The following is a 19,057-nucleotide window of genomic DNA, read 5'->3' on the forward strand; positions in this document are numbered from 1 at the left end:
TGGGAGAAAAACAGTCTTTGGTTAGATTATTTATTTATTTATTTATTTATTTTATTTTTTCATATTTATTTATTTGGTTGCACTGGGTCTTAAGTGGCAGCATGCAAACTCTTAGTTGCGGCATGCATGTGGGATCTAGTTCCCTGACCAGGGATCGAACCCGGGCCCCCTGCATTGGGAGCATGGAGTCCTATCCACTGCGCCATCAGGGAAGTCCCTGGTTAGATTATTTAAGTCAGCGATATATTGATTCAAGATAGAAAAAATGTTTGGAATATGGATAAATTCAGGGAAGGAGCAACAATTTTTCTGACATTTCCTTAAGTCCTTATTTGGAATTTAGTTATTTCCAATAATTATCCCCATTTTTCTTTTGAAGAAAATAATTGTTCATAGTGAAACAGACTGCCTTGGAGGATAGAAAGCTCCTGGTACCAGAAGATGTGTAGAGGTTCGGAAAAGTAATTACTCCAGGTTTTCTTTTCACTTTTCTGAACACTTTAAACATTTCCTGCTGCCAGGAGCTTTCTATTCTCCAAGGTAGCCCATTTTAATAGGGACAGTTTCCGTGGTTCTGCGCTCCTAGAACTGTGACTTCCATGCTCAGTACTATTCCTGCCTAGTTGGATGACAACATAATTAAGCTACTCCTTGTACAGGGCAGCTGTAAATATTTTAAATGTGCTGTCAAATTTCTCCTGAGCCTTGTATTTTTCCCTTCAGGATAAACATCTCTACTTTGTTCAACCATTTTTATATGCCATAGTTTCCAGTTGATTTCCTGACCTGATTGCTCTTCTCTGGGAAGTCTTCAGATGGGATTTTGTGCTCTGAGTACAGTCCTTCTATGCAGAACATGTTGGCACCATTACATTCCTTTATCTAACATTACTGTCACTTAGGACTACATTAGCTTTCTCGGCACATGTCAGTCATCCTGCTTCCCAGCTTCTCCAGGGCTGGGATATGTGGTTGCCACAGCTTGCTGGTGCCCTTACATTTTTTCATGCAGTTATGGTTTGCTTGCGTTTTTGTTTTCAAAAGAAAGATGGATTCATTGTGTTGAATTCATACGATTGGACTTTGTACTAGCAGAGATCCTTGCTCATGGGATTTAATGTTTCTTGAACATTTGAATAAGTAAGAACATTTGAATTGAATAAATAATGAACCTTTATACGTTTATACTCCTCGTCATGGTATGTGTAGCAGTTTGACCTGGAGTCGTTGGGATTATAGGTCAAACGTTAAAATTGATATTATCAAAGCCTGCCATTTGGATAAGCAAGTTCACTTCAGAAGAATTTTGTGTTGAACTCTGAGTGCTTTAAAAAAAAACAAACTGTTGTTTTTACTTAGGAAATGGTTTATCTATTATGGACGTTTGTCGTAGAGCACAATTTTAGATATTTATTTGCTTACTATTCATTCCCATCTTCCTCTTCCCTTGCTGATAAATAGCCTAGTGGCTTTTGTTAAAATAAAAACTAATCAACAGGGGCTCCCCTGGTGGCGCAGTGATTGAGAGTCTGCCTACTGATGCAGGGGATGCGGGTTCGTGCCCCGGTCCGGGAAGATCCCACATGCTGCGGAGCGGCTGGGCCTGTGGGCCATGGCTTCTGGGCCTGCGCGTCCGGAGCCTGTGCTCCGCAACGGGAGAGGCCACAACAGTGAGAGGCCCACATACAGCAAAAAAAAACAAAAAACAAAACAAAACAAAACTAATCAACAGGGTTCTCTAAATAATTGTAAAATTTCTGAGCCAACTGCTAGTCTTACCCTTCTCCTTCCCGAGTTTTAGGGTGTTCATTATACCCTTTATCAGATACAGAGTATAACTAAGTAGATTTGCCCCATCTGTCCTACCTGTGCAGTGAAGTGGACTGACAGTATGTGGAACCAGAAGTTGATGGTGGTCCTTATTGCAAGGGGTAGGGAAGATGATAGCAGCCAAGAATGCCATTTTACCTGAAACTTCTAAGTGACTTGGTAGAGGAAACACTTATTCAAGCAAAGGTGTAACTGGAATTCCCTGGCAGTCCGGTGGTTAGGACTCTGCACTCACTGCCAAGGGCCCGGGTTGGGGAACTAAGATCCCACAAGCCACATGGTGCGGCCGGAAAAAAAAGGTGTAGCTGATTACCTTTCACAGAGGATTAAGAATTACCAGTTACTTCTGCAGTTGGAATTAAATTAGTTTACTTCTTTATCCTGACACACATGGGGGTGGAGTGAAGGGAGAGGTATTTCAAGTACAGACTATACTACTCTACCTTTTTATGTGTTTCTTTCCCTTTGTATTAATGATATATATTATTAAATAGCCTAGATGTGCCACTGTCTATGTCAAGTTTGTATTTATATACAGAGCTAGAAATAGAAAGATACGGTCTTATTTGAAATGTCTGTTTGTAGAGGGGGAATATCTGAATTTACTTGGAAGTGTCAAACATACTCTGATACTGTAATACTAGTGGTTATTTTGACCTAATTTTAGTTGAAGTTAATGTGAGCTGTGATCAGTCACTAATGTGAAATAATGTTTGGAGGATAAACTTTATGGGTGCGTAAGTTAAAAGTAAATCACTTTAATCCTAAAGCCAGAAGGAAAAGATGTGTTCTTCTATGTTTCCTGTCGAATCTTACAGCTGAGTTGGAGGAGTCATAAGTCGGCAATTTCTAAGAAGTTAAAAGTAGTTTTGATAATTCATAAAGCAATATCTTCTCCTTTGGGAGTCCTTTCTCAGGATAGCATAATGTGGAGGCATGGTTTACAAGGAACCTTTTATAATAGGACCTAAGAGAACCTTAAATAGGCTGACTTGTAGTGAACGTCTCAAAGGAATGTTGTTAGAAATCTTTTGACATTCTGAAAGTTACAAGAAAAAAGTTCTGTAGCGGTAATCTTCAATTTGCTTCTCTCTTGCTAATTGTTTCTTCTTTTATATAATTAAAAAAATTTTTTTAATTGTGGGTAAAACACAAAATTTGCCATCTTAACCATTTTTAAATGTACAGTTCAGTAATGTTAAGTATATTCACATTGTTATGCAACAGATCTCCAGGACTTTTTTTCTTACAAAGCTGAAACTCTGTACCTGTTAAACAACTCCCCATTTCCCCCCTCCCTCCAGCCCCTGGCAGCCACCATTCTACTTTCTGTTTCTGTGTGTTTGTCTACTTTAGGTAATCCTGTGTAAGTGGAGTCATACAGTATGTCTTCTTGTGACTGGCTTTTTTCAACTGAGCATAATGTCCTCAGGTTCATCCATGTTGTAGCATGTGACAGGATTTCCTTCCTTTTTAAAGGTGAATAATATTCCATTGTATGTATAGACCACATTTTGTTTTGTTTGTTCACTCATTTGTTGATGGGCATTTGGATGGTTTCCACCTCCTGGATATATTGTGGATTATGCTGCTATGAACGTGGGTGTGCAAATATCTTTACAAGATCCTGTTTTCAGTTCTTTTGGATATATACCCCGAGGGGGGATAGTTGAATCATATGGTGATTCTATGTGTAATTTTTTGAGGAACTGCCGTACTGTTTTCCATAGCAGCTACACCAATTTGCATTCCCACTAAGAGTGAAGAAGCGTTCCAGTTTCTTCACATTTGCGGCAGCACTTGTTATTTTGTTTGCTTTGTTTTCTATAGTAATTATCAATTTTTCACACTAACCATAATGATCAAATAATTTTTGAGTGTCTGAGTGTACACGAATAGGAGATTCGGATGTACTCTAAAAAGCTAGGGTTTTAAATTGTTCTTTAACTTGCTTTTAATAGGTCTGGTATATTGTTTCTTCTTGATTTTCAGCAAAACCAGTAGGGAAATTTTTAACCAGGGTAGAAAAAGCAGTGGAACATTGCGTAGCTAAAATTGCAGACCTCAAACTTGGCACAGGTATTAGGCTGATAGAAAAAAAGTCAAGTTCAGTAGACCAGATTGTGGGGAAAGCATGATTCATGTCATAGAGTTTACAAATAACAGGTGTACATAGTGCACTAGGATGTTTCTTGCCCATTAATGGAAATGTTCCAGAGACTGAACAGTCTAGAAAGATGGATAAGGTGGTGGATCTCTTCAACTCCCCAGTGTTTCACTTTTTCCATCATAATGCCTAGTTTCTATCCTTTTTCTGTTACAGACGCTAGGTAGTATCAAGATTGTCTCCTTGCTGTTAAAGGTGGAAAAAATGAACCCTCCAAAAATAGGAAAAAAATCTAATGTTTTGGGAGTTTTTCCACTGTAGTGTTTATTTATTCGTGTATCCTCTTAATCATATCAGAAACAACATGTTCAGCCTCCTATAGACTACACATATTAGAGAAACAAGTAACTTGGATAGAAAAACATGGGAAATTACTGAACTAAGAGCAAGTAGTGACTTAATTTTGAACGATACCTTTTTGGACCTTTACTATGCCAAATGTTCCCTCTGGTGATACAGGCATAAGTAAGCCAGAAAATGAAATACAACACTTGAGATTCTTCACACTCCGTTTTCTCATTCTCTGCACTTCCAGGTCCTCATCGCTTTTTTCCCTTTTGCCCTTCGTTCTGTAGCACTCCTGTGGCCCTTGAAGGTTTTCTTCCCTCTTCTCGCTTCCTCTGACTCTGGCGGCTCCCAAATGCGGCGTTGGTGGCGCTGTATCTTGTTTCTGTAAACCCTCCCGGCTGGTCACAGCCTTCTCATCTTAATTACATTCTCCCTACTCCTGCTGTCTTCCCTGTTTTGCTAAAGATGGTGCCCCTTAGGCCCTCGGTTTGCCGTCTGCCTTTCTCTTCCTTCGACCGATGCATGCGGCACCGGAGAGGCTGTGTCGGGTGTGCAGCTGCACTTCTGGTGGCGGGAAACCCCTCCGGCTGCCATCTTGGTAGCGGGGCTGAGGGTGCCAGCTGGGCCTGAGCCCGAGCCTGCTGTCAAGAGTGGGGGGGCACCAAGTAAGAGACCTATTAAGTTTCCTGCGGAGAGAAGAGGGAAGGTCAGGATGGCTTTGGGGATGATATTAGTAACTGAATTAAGGTTTCCAGGGAAAGGCTAAGTCACCACGGATGCGATGACTCTTAATCGTGACCTTTTTTTTAACCCCCCATAATAATTTTTCTTCAATCATAGTGTCGATGTTAATGTCCCCTGAAACATCCACTTGTGACAGTAGGGGCGATTGAAAAAAAGCGTGTGCTTAGACAACTTCCGCCACGCCCACTGGCAATGGCTCCTTGATAACCGAGGATGGCTGTGACAGAGCGCGTTCGGGCTCTGCCCTTACCCGCAATGCTGATCTGGAGCAATGCGCTGTGTGGGTGTGGTTTATGAAATACAGGCATAAATATAGGCCCAGTCTTTTTCCTAAAATGCAGTACTTATTGTTCTTTTCCTGAAGCCTCAATATGGTTTTTAAGATTTTTGTGTGTCCTGCATGAATAACTTTGGTAATTATGACTAGAAAATCCAAAACCTCATTCATCTGGTTGCTATAAAAGAGAGAAGACAAGACTGCTTAGCATAATGTTAAGACTCCAGGCTCTGAGCTGCTTGCATTGAAATCTCAGCTTTAACACTTACCAACTTTTTGACCTTGAGGAGGTTCCTTAACCCTTAGTTAACCTCGTTTGCAAATTAACTCCCATCTCAGAGGGTTGTGATAAGGGTGATTGAGTTGATACAGGTCCACACTTACTTCTCTGAAATCCTTGGGACCAGATGGGTTTCAAAATCTTTTAGATTTTAAAAGGTAACACAGATTCAAACCACGTGGAGAGTGGGGAGGAGGTCGTGATGACGCCCCGGAGCCGGAAGTGCAGCCCCTGGCCGCAGTCTCTGGCGGAGGATGTGGTGAAGAAGAAACCTCGGGCCACTGCTGAGGCGAGCAGCAGCAAACCCTGGCAGAACTGGAGAGCGTCCTCAGCCACCTGGAGGGTCTCTTTGCCCGGACACTAGTACCACGGGTGCTGACCCTCCTTGGGGGCAATGCCCTCAGTCCCGAGGAGTTCTACGAACTTGACTTGTCTCGCTTGGTCCCCAACAGCGTGGACCCGAGCCTGAGCACAGCAGCTTCTTTGTGCCGCCTCTTCCGAGCCATTTTCATGGCTGATGCCTTCAGTGAGATGAAGGTTCTTCCACTCATGGGCACCATCGTCAAGGCACAGGGTCACCACGACTGTGGAGAAGACTGGTTTTGACCCAAGCTCAACTACAGAGTGCCCAGCCTGGGCCACAGATTGGCTGTGACCCTACCCCGTGGCCGACCCACCATCCCAGCTACAGCCTGGGAGGATTACATTTGGTTCCAGGCACCAGTGACACTGAAGGACTTCCACGAGTGAATGGGAATGCTCATCGTGAACACAATGGCTAAATTGTCTTTCCCCCTGGCACCAAGTCACCCATCTCTTGCTTGGAGCTAGTTAATTCCTGGTGAGAGGAAGGTTCTCTCCTCCTGGCTGCCTGCCTCCGTTATAGACTTCCCCGGGGGCTGATGGTATGGCTAGGGCTGTAATAATCATCACCGAACAAGCATCTCTTTGAATCAAAGGCTGATTTTCCCAGAGGGTCCTGGGTCAGGTGTTTCTTTTGGGGGTTGGAAAGCAAACATGGGCCCATAGACAGACACTCCTATGGAGGTGACCTTTTCCTGCTTTTTACTGAGGACTTTCAGAATTTTTACTAGGGACATAATGTGGATGTGACTTGTGAACTTAAATATAAAATGAATGGATTAATGTTAAAAAAAACAACACAGTGTATAACCCACTGAACACAATACCCCCAGTGAGGTCTAAGTTAGAGCCTAGTAATTAAGCAGACTACTATTTCTCCAGTGAAACGAATAGTTACACTAAGTGGGAGAAATGAAAACGAGTCATTTCAGGTCATGTTTTGCCACCCGGTGCATTTACATATACAACCCTTCTCCCCCCATCGCACACAATTTTAGGCCTTCTGAGCTTTTAGGTTTTGGAATCGGATTAGGGTCTGTGGATCCCTACATAGCCATTTGTAAGCACCATTTTAATGTTAGTTATATGCAGAACTGAGTTCTTTCTATACTTTAGGACCTTTGGCTTGTCACTATAAGAATAGTTAAATCATTGTGGTTTAAGGTGAATATGGTGGGGGTCACGTAATTATATGTATTTTTCACATATTACCATTTCATTTGGGTTTCAGGTCTACCCCTTTTTCCAATTGTAAAAGAATAAGAAAGAGGACGAGGCGGAGCAGAAACATGCCACGTTCTTCTTTTCTTTTAAAATTTTTATTGGAGTATAGTTGCTTTACAATGTTGTGTTAGTTTCTGTTGTACAGCAAAGTGAATCAGCTATATGTATACATATATCCCCTCTTTTTTAGGTTTCCTTCCCGTATAGGTCACCACAGAGCACCGAGTAGAGTTCCCTGTGCTATACAGTAGGTTCTCATTAGTTATCTGTCTTATACATAGTAGTGTATATATGCCAATCCCAATCTCCCAATTCATCCCACCCCCACCTTCCCCGCTTGGTATCCATAAGGTTGTTCTCTACACCTGTGTCTCCCTTTGTACCCACTTTTCTAGATTCCACATATAAGCGATATTATACGATATTTGTTTTTCTCTTTCTGACTTACTTCACTCTGTATGACAGCCTCTAGGTCTATCCACTTCTCTGCAGATGGCACTATTTTGTTCCTTTTTTATTGCTAAGTAATATTCCATTGTATATATGTACCACATCTTCTTTATCTATCTTTATCCATGTCCATGTTGATGGACATTTAGGTTGCTTCCCTGTCCTGGCTATGTAAATAGTGCTGCAGTGAACATTGGAGTGCCTGTATATATATATATATATATATATATATCTTTTTAAAATAAATTTATCCATTTATCCATCTATTTTTGGCTGCGTTGGGTCCTCGTTTCTGTGCGCGGGCTTTCTCTAGTTGCGGCGAGCGGGGGCTACTCTTCATCGCAGTGTGCAGGCTTCTCAGTGTCGTGGCGTCTCCTGTGGCTTGCGGGCTCTAGGCGTGCAGGCTCAGTAGCTGTGGCTCATTGGCTTAGTTGCTCTGCGGCATGTGGGATCTTCCCGGACCGGGGTTCGAACCCCTGTCCCCTGCATTGGCAGGCGGATTCTTAACCACTGCGCCACCAGGGAAGCCCTGGAGTGCATGTATATTTTTGAATTATGATTTGCTCCAGGTATATGCCCAGGAGTGGGATTGCTGGGTCATAGCCGTGTTCTTCTTAATTGCCATCTTGTCTTGCCTACCAGTTGACTCCTCATTGAACAATTGTTTTAAAGAACATCTCTTTCAAAGATTTCAGATTTCTGAAATATTTTCTTTTGTTTGTGACTTCTGCTTTCATTTGCCTCTGCTGTTAAGCACACATTAAGAACAGAAAGCCACCCTGTAAATCTTAATCTTTTGCTCTGGTTTGCTGCCAGTGAATCATTTCTAGAATATCTGATGTAGAAAAATCTTAAATTTTAAGTAACTTAAGTGTTCCTAAGATTTTAGTTTTTTTTTATGAAGAAGGGAGCCTCCTGAGCTTGGGACTGTGGGGTTAGTTGTCTCGTATGAACTCATGGTTAGTATTACAATTGGCCTGAAAGTCTAGCGGTCTGGCACGTCTTATTCTGTTAAAATCCATTGAAAAATCTCTTGACGCTTATACTAGAAAATAAGTAGATGTCTAGATTTTCATCCTCTTTTCACCTAGTACATATATTTGCCAGTCAGAGCCTGACCAAAAGGAGAATGTGGAATGTTTGAAAAAATAATGTATGCTTTTGAAAAGATAAGACAGATACTGTACGCAGAAACTATGTACTCTATGAAGGGCAAATTTAAAATTTTAGAGGAAATGTTACTATCCTTGTGTCTGTAAGAAACAGACATTGACAAAAGTAACTATATACATAGGTATTTAAGCACTTCAGGAGAATAATTTTTAGATTAATTTGCTGAAGTATATCTATTCTCTGAAGAAGTACAGATTTCATTTTTACTCATTTATAAATCAGTAGTTCATTAGTTCCTAAAAATAACTGATTTCTATAGAAGTGAAGCTGATATTGGGGGGTTTAGATTTTTCTTTTTCTCTAACGTTTATCATTTATCTTTAGTCTGTCTATAAATATATTTGTGTGAGGATTTTGTTAACTGATTTCATTGCCTCCTTAAGACATACCAATGTGGCACATTAAAAGTACCTTGGAAAGTTAGATCTAAATGGGCAGAAATCACCTTGAAGTAAGCCTTGTTTCTTTGTATAAATTTATCTCTGTTGCTGCCTCACATCATAGTGAGGTGGGATATTAATTTTAGAGATGATTTTATAGTTTGTGTTTGGTGATTCCTTCTAGTTCACTTTTCTCTTTTTTGTGTAATCTGTGAGGTGCATTAGGTCACTTGGTATGTTTTATTTTTAGTAGTCTCACAGTATTTTAAATCTTATATTTTACTCCTTTAACAAGTAGGAATCAAGGCCAGCAATCATGAAGGGTGAGGCTGTTTTGTTTCAAACTTGCTGCTCAAAAACCAAGGAGGTTAAGGAAGAAACCAAGATATCTTAGGTTCTTCTGCTTCTGTTTTCTATCTTAAGATTTAACACAGGTAGATTAGTTTTTAGTTTAATAAGTTTGTTTTTAACATGAGATATTTATAGCATGAGTGTATGTGTGTGTATGCCCACCATGCATGCAGTATGACGTTGCAGCAACGAAAAACAGTAACGTGGCTTGAACATAATAGACATTTATTTCTCTCACATGAAAACCTGAAAAGTGTTCCATGGTCTGTGTGGTTGGTCCGTATTCATCAGGGTCTCTATTTTGTTGCTCTGCCATCTTCAACAGGTAGCTTTTATCTTATGGTCTAAGATGGCTGCTCCAGTTCTCACCATCATATCTTCTCTGTAACAGAAAAGAGGGACGATATGCTCCCTTTATGGGCACAACTTAGAACTTGCAGGCATTCCTTCTGCCCACACCATGCGCAGACCTTAGAAATATATCCTTAACCAGCAAGGGAGTTTGGCAAATCGTGTACCGAGCTAAAATATATTACTTTGGGACTTCCCTGGTGGCGCAGTGGTTAAAAATCTGCCTGACAATGCAGGGGACACAAGTTCGAGCCCTGGTTTGGGAAGATTCCACATGTCGCAGAGCAGCTAAGCCTGTGCACCGCACCTACTGAGCCTGCGCTCTAGAGCCCGTGAGCCACAACTACTGAGCCTGCGTGCTGCAACTCCTGAAGCCTGCGCTCTGGAGCCCGTGCTCTGCAGCAAGAGAAGCCACTGCAGTGAGAAGACCGAGCACTGCAACAAAGAGTAGCCCCCGCTCGCCGCAACCAGAGAAAGCCCGAGTACAGCAACGAAGACCCAACGCAGCCAAAAATAAATAAATTAAAAAAAAATATTACTTTGTAAAATGGGAAGAATAGATACTGTAGAAAACTGGCCGTTGCTACTAAAGTGTGTAATATTAAGTGCAATGTTTTGTTAACATTGAATACTCGTCATTGTCAATATTTACCAAAAGAAAGAAAGACCCGGGAATTCCCTGGTGGTCCAGAGGGCACGGGGTTCTATCCCTGGTCAGGGAAGTAAGATCCCCGCACAGCGAAGCCAAAAAAAGAAAAAAAAGACCCACCTCTGTTATACAGCCATTGGGATCTATAAATCACCAGTCTTGGGTATCCCTGGAAAACATTTCCTTACAAATCTTCACGTGTAGAGCAGGATCTCTAATTCTTAATTTAGGAAAGACTTTGTAAGGACAAATTGTTATTAAAAAAAAAAAACATATGGTTTAAAAACTAAATTCAGTAAAGATTAGAAAGTAAAAGTCCTTCATCTAACTGGCTTTGAAATAAATACTTTTAGAGCTTTATTTTGTCAGTATACAAAATTGCACCTGCATCATGTTTTTGTATCTTCGACATCTTTCTGTATCAGCAATGTAGATCTACCTCACTTTAAAAAATGTTATTTAGCATATATTTGGGGATTTTTTTTAATTAAAAAGATTTTAAATTAGAGATTTACAGTGTTAGTTTCAGATGTATAGCAAAGTGATTCAGTTATACGTATATATTCTTTTTCAGATTCTTTTCCATTATAGGTTTTTACAAGATATTGAATATAGTACCCTGTGCTATACAGTAGGTCCTTGTTGTTTATTTTATATACAGTAGTGTGTATCTGTTAATCTATTTGGGGAATTTTTAAACAATGCTGTTAATATCGCTGTCACGTACTTCATTTGTGATGACATTTTTTTGTTAGTTGATTAATTATGGATAGTTCCCTGATCAAAACAGGAGACGTATAAAGCCTCTTAGTTCGTTTTGTTCTTGCCTCAGAAATCTATAGCCTGGTCTTTCAGCGTTCCTGATTTTCTCTGAGAATACATACGCTGGTAGAAGTAAGAGGGTTTTGGCATGAAAAGCAAACAAACAAAAATTGAGATTTGTTTGTTTGTTTGCGGTATGCGGGCCTCTCACCGCTGCGGCCTCTCCCATTGCAGAGCACAGGCTCCGGACGCGCAGGCTCAGCGGCCATGGCTCACGGGCCCAGGCGCTCCGCGGCATGTGGGATCTTCCCGGACCGGGGCACGAACCCGTGTCCCCTGCATCGATCGGCAGGCGGACTCTCAACCACTGCGCCACTAGGGAAGCCCTGAGATGGTTTTTTACAACTATAGTGTCCATTGTTAAATTCAGAATGAAACATTAAAAAATCTGTTTTCTAGTTCTGGATCATTTTTGCATAATTCATGTTAATTAGAATATTAGAATTAAATGGATTAGCTTGTATGTCAGTAAAGTATTAGAAGAGTTGGTATTTTTCACGTTATCTTAATGCTGTAACATTAAGGATGTGTGAAGTCACTTGCGCGTTTTTAAAAAATGTTCAGCATGACGTTCTTGGTGGAAGATGGCAGGATACTTGTGAGGCGGTGCACTCCTGGTGTTGCGCCCCTGTGCCCCTTTTACCGTTGGCATGAGGATTAGCTCTACCACTGTTCTCAGTACTAGTCTTGAAACCAGCTCCCTTTCCATTCTTTACCGTCTTTACCGTGTTGCCTCTCAAATTCAAGACACCTTATCTATCAAGTATAGAATTTTTTGAAATGGAAGCAGCGGTGCATGAAAAAGAAAGGGTGACTGGTAGAAATGGGTAAGAATTTGGAAAAGTCCATAGAACAGTGGGTAGAAATGGGTATAAAGAATTAGAGGTCTTGGCCTCAGGAGAATCAGGTCTTGGCTCTGTGTCACTTTGTAGTTTTATTACAAGTTACTTAAGCTTTCTGAGCCTCAGTTTTCTCATCTGTAAAATGGAGACAGAAATAGGACCTAGTTGATCTGGTCAGAGTTGGGATTAAATACTGCATGTGGTAGAATGCTTGGCAGTATTTTTTAAGTATTACACAGCTCTGCATACCCTTTATTTCTTCTCTTTATCCAATTCATCAAGACTTTGTGAGGCCATATTCACAGGAGCAGCTTTTCTCTCTATTCTGTTTATCAAGCCTGCCCTTCCCCTGGAGTTGAAGTCAGGATTAGAAATCTGGGGGTTTGGCATATTTGTTCACTCAGCTAGGAACACTGGAGAAGAATGATAGGTACCTTTTACGGGGGAAACAGCATTTAGATCAGTGCTAACTCCACATTCTCAGACTTTTGAACAGTTTATTCCTTAAATGCTTTGCTGAGCCTCATTGAATGAAAGGAAAGAAAGAGAAAGGAAAATGTGACAAAAAAACTTCATAGCATTTATAAACTTGGAGTTTTAGTTAAAATACTAGGATTCTCTCACATGATTCTCCTCTTCTGACTTAGTCTCATATTTTCATATCCTGAAGCAACCTAAATCATTTCCCCTTTTTCCCTCCGCCTTTAGTTCTCCGCAGGTCACGGAGCCTGTCCTCACATACCACCTCCTCTCAGGAGGAGACAGATGCCAGCACTGTCACCACACCTCACACGGGGAGAGACTGGGCCTCAGGGAGAGTCACTGCAGGGGCATCACTGCTCAGGCTGGAGACCAGATTCTAGGGGGTTTCTGCCCCTCTGAGAGTCTCTTAGGCATTTTGTCTTTCAGAGTACTTTTCCATTGTTTTGGAAAGCGCTCCTTCAGGACCAGAGTCTACGGTTTTATGGGCAGAGTTTAGTTTCAACAGAAAATCGTGAAAAATTACATTTTATGTTTAGTTATACTCCAGGTCAACTAGGATGTCCTGTTAGAAGCAGGGCTCCAAGCCTTTTTAAAGAACAGTTTATCTTTCTTTTAAACAAATGGAGGTATTACAAAGGACACAGATGGAAGGCAGCTTGCCACATCAAAATAAATTAATGCATAGTTTCCTTCTCCCAAATAACTTTCCTCTTAAAATGAAGGGTAGGAGAATGGATTAAAATGACGAAACTTTAGATTGCTATGTTTAGTCACTTTACAGTCAAGAAGCACAATGACTAGCCAACATTCTAATATTTGTTTAAAAGTAGATGGCTTTAAAAGCCCTGGAGGTAGAATATTTAATCACTTGCATGCTAGCTCCTAAGAATTAATAATTAAGCCGTTCAGCATGAAATGGACTTGGAGATGGACTACTTTGCAAAGTCTATCAAGTAGACTTCCTTTTAGTCTGATGGAAACTCTGGATGGTTACAACCTGATTTGTTCGCTTTTATTCCTTATACCCAGAACTAGACTTTGAGAAGGGTAGGACAGACACCTTGGGAGGTCACTTCTGATGGGGGCTGGAAGGGTGTGAGCAGAACGCCACGCCCATACCTGTGGTGTTGGCCTGGAACGTGGGGAACAAATAGCAACTTTTTTTTTTTTTTTTTTTTTTTTGGCGGTATGCGGGCCTCTCACTGCTGCGGCCTCTCCCGCTATGGAGCACGGGCTCCGGACGCGCAGGCTCAGCGGCCATGGCTCATGGGCCCAGTCGTTTCGTGGCATGTGGGATCTTCCAGGACCGGGGCACGAACGCGTGTCTCCTGCACCGGCAGGCGGACTCCCAACCACTGCGCCACCAGGGAAGCCCCAAATAGCAACTTTTGATAGTTTCCCTCCAACCAGCTCAGGCTTTCAGTCTCAGTTCCTGCCTTGGAACTCATGACGCTTGAGTGGGAAGAAGTCATCACATAAAATGCTGCATAATATTTCCAGAGCAGCATGACTGTGAAAAAATAACTGGCATTCTAAAAGCTGGCATAGTCTCCTGTAGCAACGTGGGTGAACGTAGCTATTAATTTATCGGTCACTTTTGGTTTTATTGGGTTTCCCATTGACTGAAAGCTATAAAAGTTAGGTTTTCCTTCAGTTTAAGAAAACATTCTTTACTAGTAGAGAAACTTTGGAGTAAAATTATTTTTCCTTAGCAATTTATGATGCTCACTGATGAAAGGCAGGTGTATTTCTTTAGTAAAAATCCTACCACTTATATTGAAATGAGTAGAAAACGTACAGTGAGCATGGTGACTAGCCAGCATTTTAATATTTGTTTTTAAAGTAGACTACTTTGGGCTTCCCTGGTGGCGCAGTGGTTGGGAGTCCGCCTGCCGATGCAGGGGATGCGGGTTCGTGCCCCAGTCCTGGAAGATCCCACATGCCACGGAGCGGCTGGGCCCGTGAGCCATGGCCGCCGAGCCTGCGCGTCCGGAGCCTGTGCTCTGCAACGGGAGAGGCCACAGCAGTGAGAGGCCTGCGTACCGAAAAAAAGAAAAAGAAAAAGAAAAAAAAGTAGACTGCTTTAAAAGCCCTGGAGGTAGAATATTTAATCATTTGCACGCCCTGAAATGTTCCAGTCCTGGGGTCTTGAACAGGCCTGGGTGCTGCAATATAGGAGTCCTTTTGTTTTTCATAACCTGCTCTGTAGCGGAAGTAGGCAGACCAGCACATTTCACTGGCCTGGGCTTTTGAGGTCTTTGGATTATACCTGCCATGCCAGTACCCTAAGCCTCAGAAGATTTCATTTTCATACCTCCCTAAGCTAATATCTAATAAACTTCTTGTATAAAATGATGTATATCAGTTATTACTGCAGCTACTGACACAGGGTCTGTACTCATAGGGCTTTGTTGATTAGACAAGACTGAGGTGTCTCTCATTATTTAGTGGGTGTTTTAACATAGGTCGTGTGAAGGTTGTCAAGCAAAGCAAGAAGGCTCTGCACAGAAACTAAGTTGAGATTTTGATAGATACGGATGATCTCCCCCGACCCCCAAACAGTTTTCTCTTTGGAAGTAGCTCCCATTATTTCAGGAGCTCTAGAAGTATGAATGGGGTTAGTTGAGTGCCTTTTCTCAGGGAAAACTGTCATTTTACCGATGTTTTCCCTCAAACGGTCTGTTAGCGATGGATATACTGATAAGAACGGAGAACAAGTGAGAAACTGGAGATTTTTGTGCAGTTGGGGGCTGATTTTATTTATGGGGACATTTAACCCATTTGTTTTAAAGAATCAAATTAACTACAAATTGTTCCCATCTTCTAGGGAATGCAGAGTAGTCGGCAGCTAGGTGCAGTGTTGATTCAGGAATTGATATTGGCCTGGAACCGCTATAAAGTGGTTGCTTCCAGGTTTCTTCTCCATCATTATTTTCGTTACAGTATTATTTCAAGGATCCTCAGAAAGATGGTGCATCCCTAGAAACAGTTTTGAGGGTTGAAGCAGTGGTCAGAGGTGTTTAGTACTCGAGTATAGGACTCATAATTCCCTGAAGTGCCTCTTCCTTCATATCCCTCTGCATTCCTCCTCTGTGGGCTCCCTCGAGGCTGCATTCCTCTTTCTAAGAGATCATCAGTATAAGTAGTAGTATACTAAGTTCAGCGTCAGTTGAACTTCAATAAGAGGAAGGCAGTAATCAGAAATATATATATATATATATATATATATTTTTTTTTTTTTTTTTCCGCGGTACGCGGGCTCCGGACACGCAGGCTCAGCAGCCATGGCTCACGGGCCCAGCCGCTCCGCGGCATGTGGGATCTTCCTGGACCGGGGCACGAACCCGCGTCCCCTGCATCGGCAGGCTGACTCTCAACCACTGCGCCACCAGGGAAGCCCCAGAAATATATTTTACAGTCATCTTTGCTTAGTTGTCATGAAAAATAGGGGCATCCTAGCGGCCTTTTATCTCTATTCAGAGGTGGCCGAGAAACCCAGGTCCATCAAGTCCAGCCTGTAGGAAGGCAGGAAGGAATGAGTAATTCATGTTTGATGTGCAGAGATGGTTGTACCGGGCATTACCCCTCAGAGATAAGGCATCCAAACTGTAATTTTAAAATGTTAGATGTTAGAGGAGGAGAGGTGAAGAATCATTAGGCTGGAATTAGATATTCCACACTGGCGTTTGTTCAGACACTAGATGAACAGATCGTTGCATCCAGATTGATGAGCTCTCTCCGCCTCTACTGCCCCTCGCATAAGAATTTTTTTTTCTTGTAGTGTATAGGATTGGTCCTTCTTTCATTTCTTTTGGTTTAGTACCTGTCGTTCTATCATCTTTGACCTCTGTAATGATGCCTGGGTGGTGGGGAAGAGTACCAAGTGATTCTTAGGCCTCAAATTCCTGCCCATCAATGAGATGTTTGTAGTATTTTCTGTTATGGAACGTATACAGGGACAACTTGCTTCAGCATCAAACCACTTCTTTCTTTCTTTTTTTTTTTTTAACATCTTTATTGGAGTATAATTGCTTTACAATGGTGTGTTAGTTTCTGCTTTATAACAAAGTGAATCAGCTATACATATACATATATCCCCATATCTCCTCCCTCTTCCGTCTCCCTCCCTCCCTCCCTATCCCACCCCTCTAGGTGGTCACAGAGCACCGAGCTGATCTCCCTGTGCTGTGCAGCTGCTTCCCACTAGCTATCTGTTTTACATTTGTCAAGCCGTTTCTTATCAGAGACTTGGGGGAGCTGATTCCTGACATTTGTTTATGTCCTATGAGGTATACTTATGCTATTTGTCTAAAAACTATTCTTAATAGTTTGTTAGCTAGTCAAAACTTCAAAACCTTTTCCTTTCCTAAAATATCAATATCTACGAACTTTAGAGCAAGTTGTGAGTACTGTTCTTACTGAGTATCTCATACTGCTTTCAAATATGGCTACCTGGCACAGATGTCTTCTTTCCCATACCCTGTAAATTCCTCAGAAAGACATACCAAACTTTATTCATCTTTGTGACCTCTATAGCAGTACTTCTCAGTGTGTGTTCTATGGGCTGCCTGTATCAGTATCATTTGGGACCCTATTTAAAAACGCACATTCCAGAGGCCCAGCCTTAATTAATCAGAATATCCAGGAATGGAGACCAAGAATCTTCATTTTACATAACCGTCTTGTCCTCCCTGTGAACCTCATGCTCATTAAAGTTTGGACAGTCGTTCCTGTAGAACGTTTTTAGTATGTTCTCTGGACCAGGCAACTGGTTAGAAATGCAGAATCTCAGGCCCTACAGTAGGTCAACTGAATCAGAATCTACATTTTAATAAATTCCTATGAGATAATATGCACACTCAAGTTTGAGCACACTGCTTTACAACTCCTTACAAGTAGTAAGCTCTCAGTAATTAATCATTGCCTATTGGTTCGTCAATCTCCTTCTCAGATATTCTCCTTTTCTAAAACAAAACAGCCACAACTCTCAAATTTTAGGGAGTGTCTCAGGAGAATTATTCTATTATTTTCAATAAAGAATTGTAGTGAGAGTTCACTGTGTCACTAGTTTAAGCACAGACTTAGTGATCTCCTCCTAAATAAATGCAGAAGTACCTCATAAAATATAATCACAGATCTGTGTCTCATAGGAAAGGGTCTAGTTCTCTGCGTGTGTGAGATTCACCCTGGGCCTGGCTCAAAGGCCTCTGCTCCCAGATCAAGTGAAGTTCTTCCCAACAGCCCCCATGGCCCTTGGCAGTGAGGAGCTTTCAAAGCCACAACCTCCTCTCAGTGGGAGGAAGCATAATTGAATATTGCTTTGTATGTTCTTTTAAAACTAGAAAACCTTTCTGTGGATGTGGTAACTTGTTATATCAGTGTTTCCCAAATGTGTCTGAACAGGAAAATCATCTGTGTTGCTTCTTAAAAGTTTAGACACCTAAGCCTCGTTCGAGATCAACTGAATCAATTTCTGGGGGAGAATCCTAGCAACCTATTTTTTAAGACACCCTGGACATCTTTGGATTCAGACATATTTTGAGAAACACTGAATTATCTGATGTTTCCCTCAGCAGATTACCTTTCTGATTATATTTTTTGTTGTCCCTTATGTTTTCTTGAACATATATTGCCCCAGGAGCAGTAAAGAAGGTAGCTCGGGATTGCCAGTTTAGAACTGAAATATGTATAACTAAGTACTGCATAATACTGTTTTTCAAGGACTTAAAAATTAACGTTATTTCATACTACTTATGGTCCTTTGAAAATGTTATAAAAATGGCAAGGGTTTTGAAGATGTAAGATGGTGAAATGATGAAGCGCCGTAAAATACTTGAGGGGTAGATGTGTGTGCATGGGGCTTGCTTAAACAAGTGATTTGTCATCTCTTATCTCAGAGCTCCTTTGCATTTAACTCTTGAATGTGCTTTAACCTAAGATAAACTTTTGTTATTATTACTATATTATTTAGAGAAATGACTTATGCTTTCTTTTTCTTGTAATTGTTCGTGTGCTATCCTTTCTGAATTTTGCAGAAGAAAGCTGGTTCTTTCCTCTTGGAAAGGAACAAATTGTGTTGACCTCTAATTTAGGATTAGAGTAATTCTGGGTCTTGAGCATTAAAACAAAACTAAATTATCAAATACTTAATGGTACTCTCTTAGAAGTCACTGAATTTATTGGTTTGTGTAAATCCACTATTAGATAATGTTACTTAATTTGGGATCTCAAATTCTTACACATTATAAATCACTTCACGGGTTTAAATTATTGTTTTTGACGGATAGATAGGAAGGGAGTCGTCTTCTCTTACAGTTAGGATCCTGACCATTTCTGTGAAATAATTTAAGTACTATCCAGTTGTGGTTTTCCCCAAGTGAGTG

General features: G+C 41.2%; 1 protein-coding gene and 1 pseudogene across 5 annotated transcripts in view; both read left to right on the forward strand.

The window, feature by feature from the left end:
• RBPMS (RNA binding protein, mRNA processing factor) overlaps window positions 1–19,057 on the forward strand; it is a 185,812-nt gene that overhangs the window by 40,828 nt on the left and 125,927 nt on the right. The window lies entirely within an intron of this gene.
• LOC141277482 (MAD2L1-binding protein pseudogene) lies at window positions 1,657–7,984 on the forward strand (annotated as a pseudogene).

Source organism: Tursiops truncatus, chromosome 21 (genome assembly GCF_011762595.2).
Source record: "Tursiops truncatus isolate mTurTru1 chromosome 21, mTurTru1.mat.Y, whole genome shotgun sequence".
Classification (NCBI taxonomy): Eukaryota; Metazoa; Chordata; class Mammalia; order Artiodactyla; family Delphinidae; genus Tursiops; species Tursiops truncatus.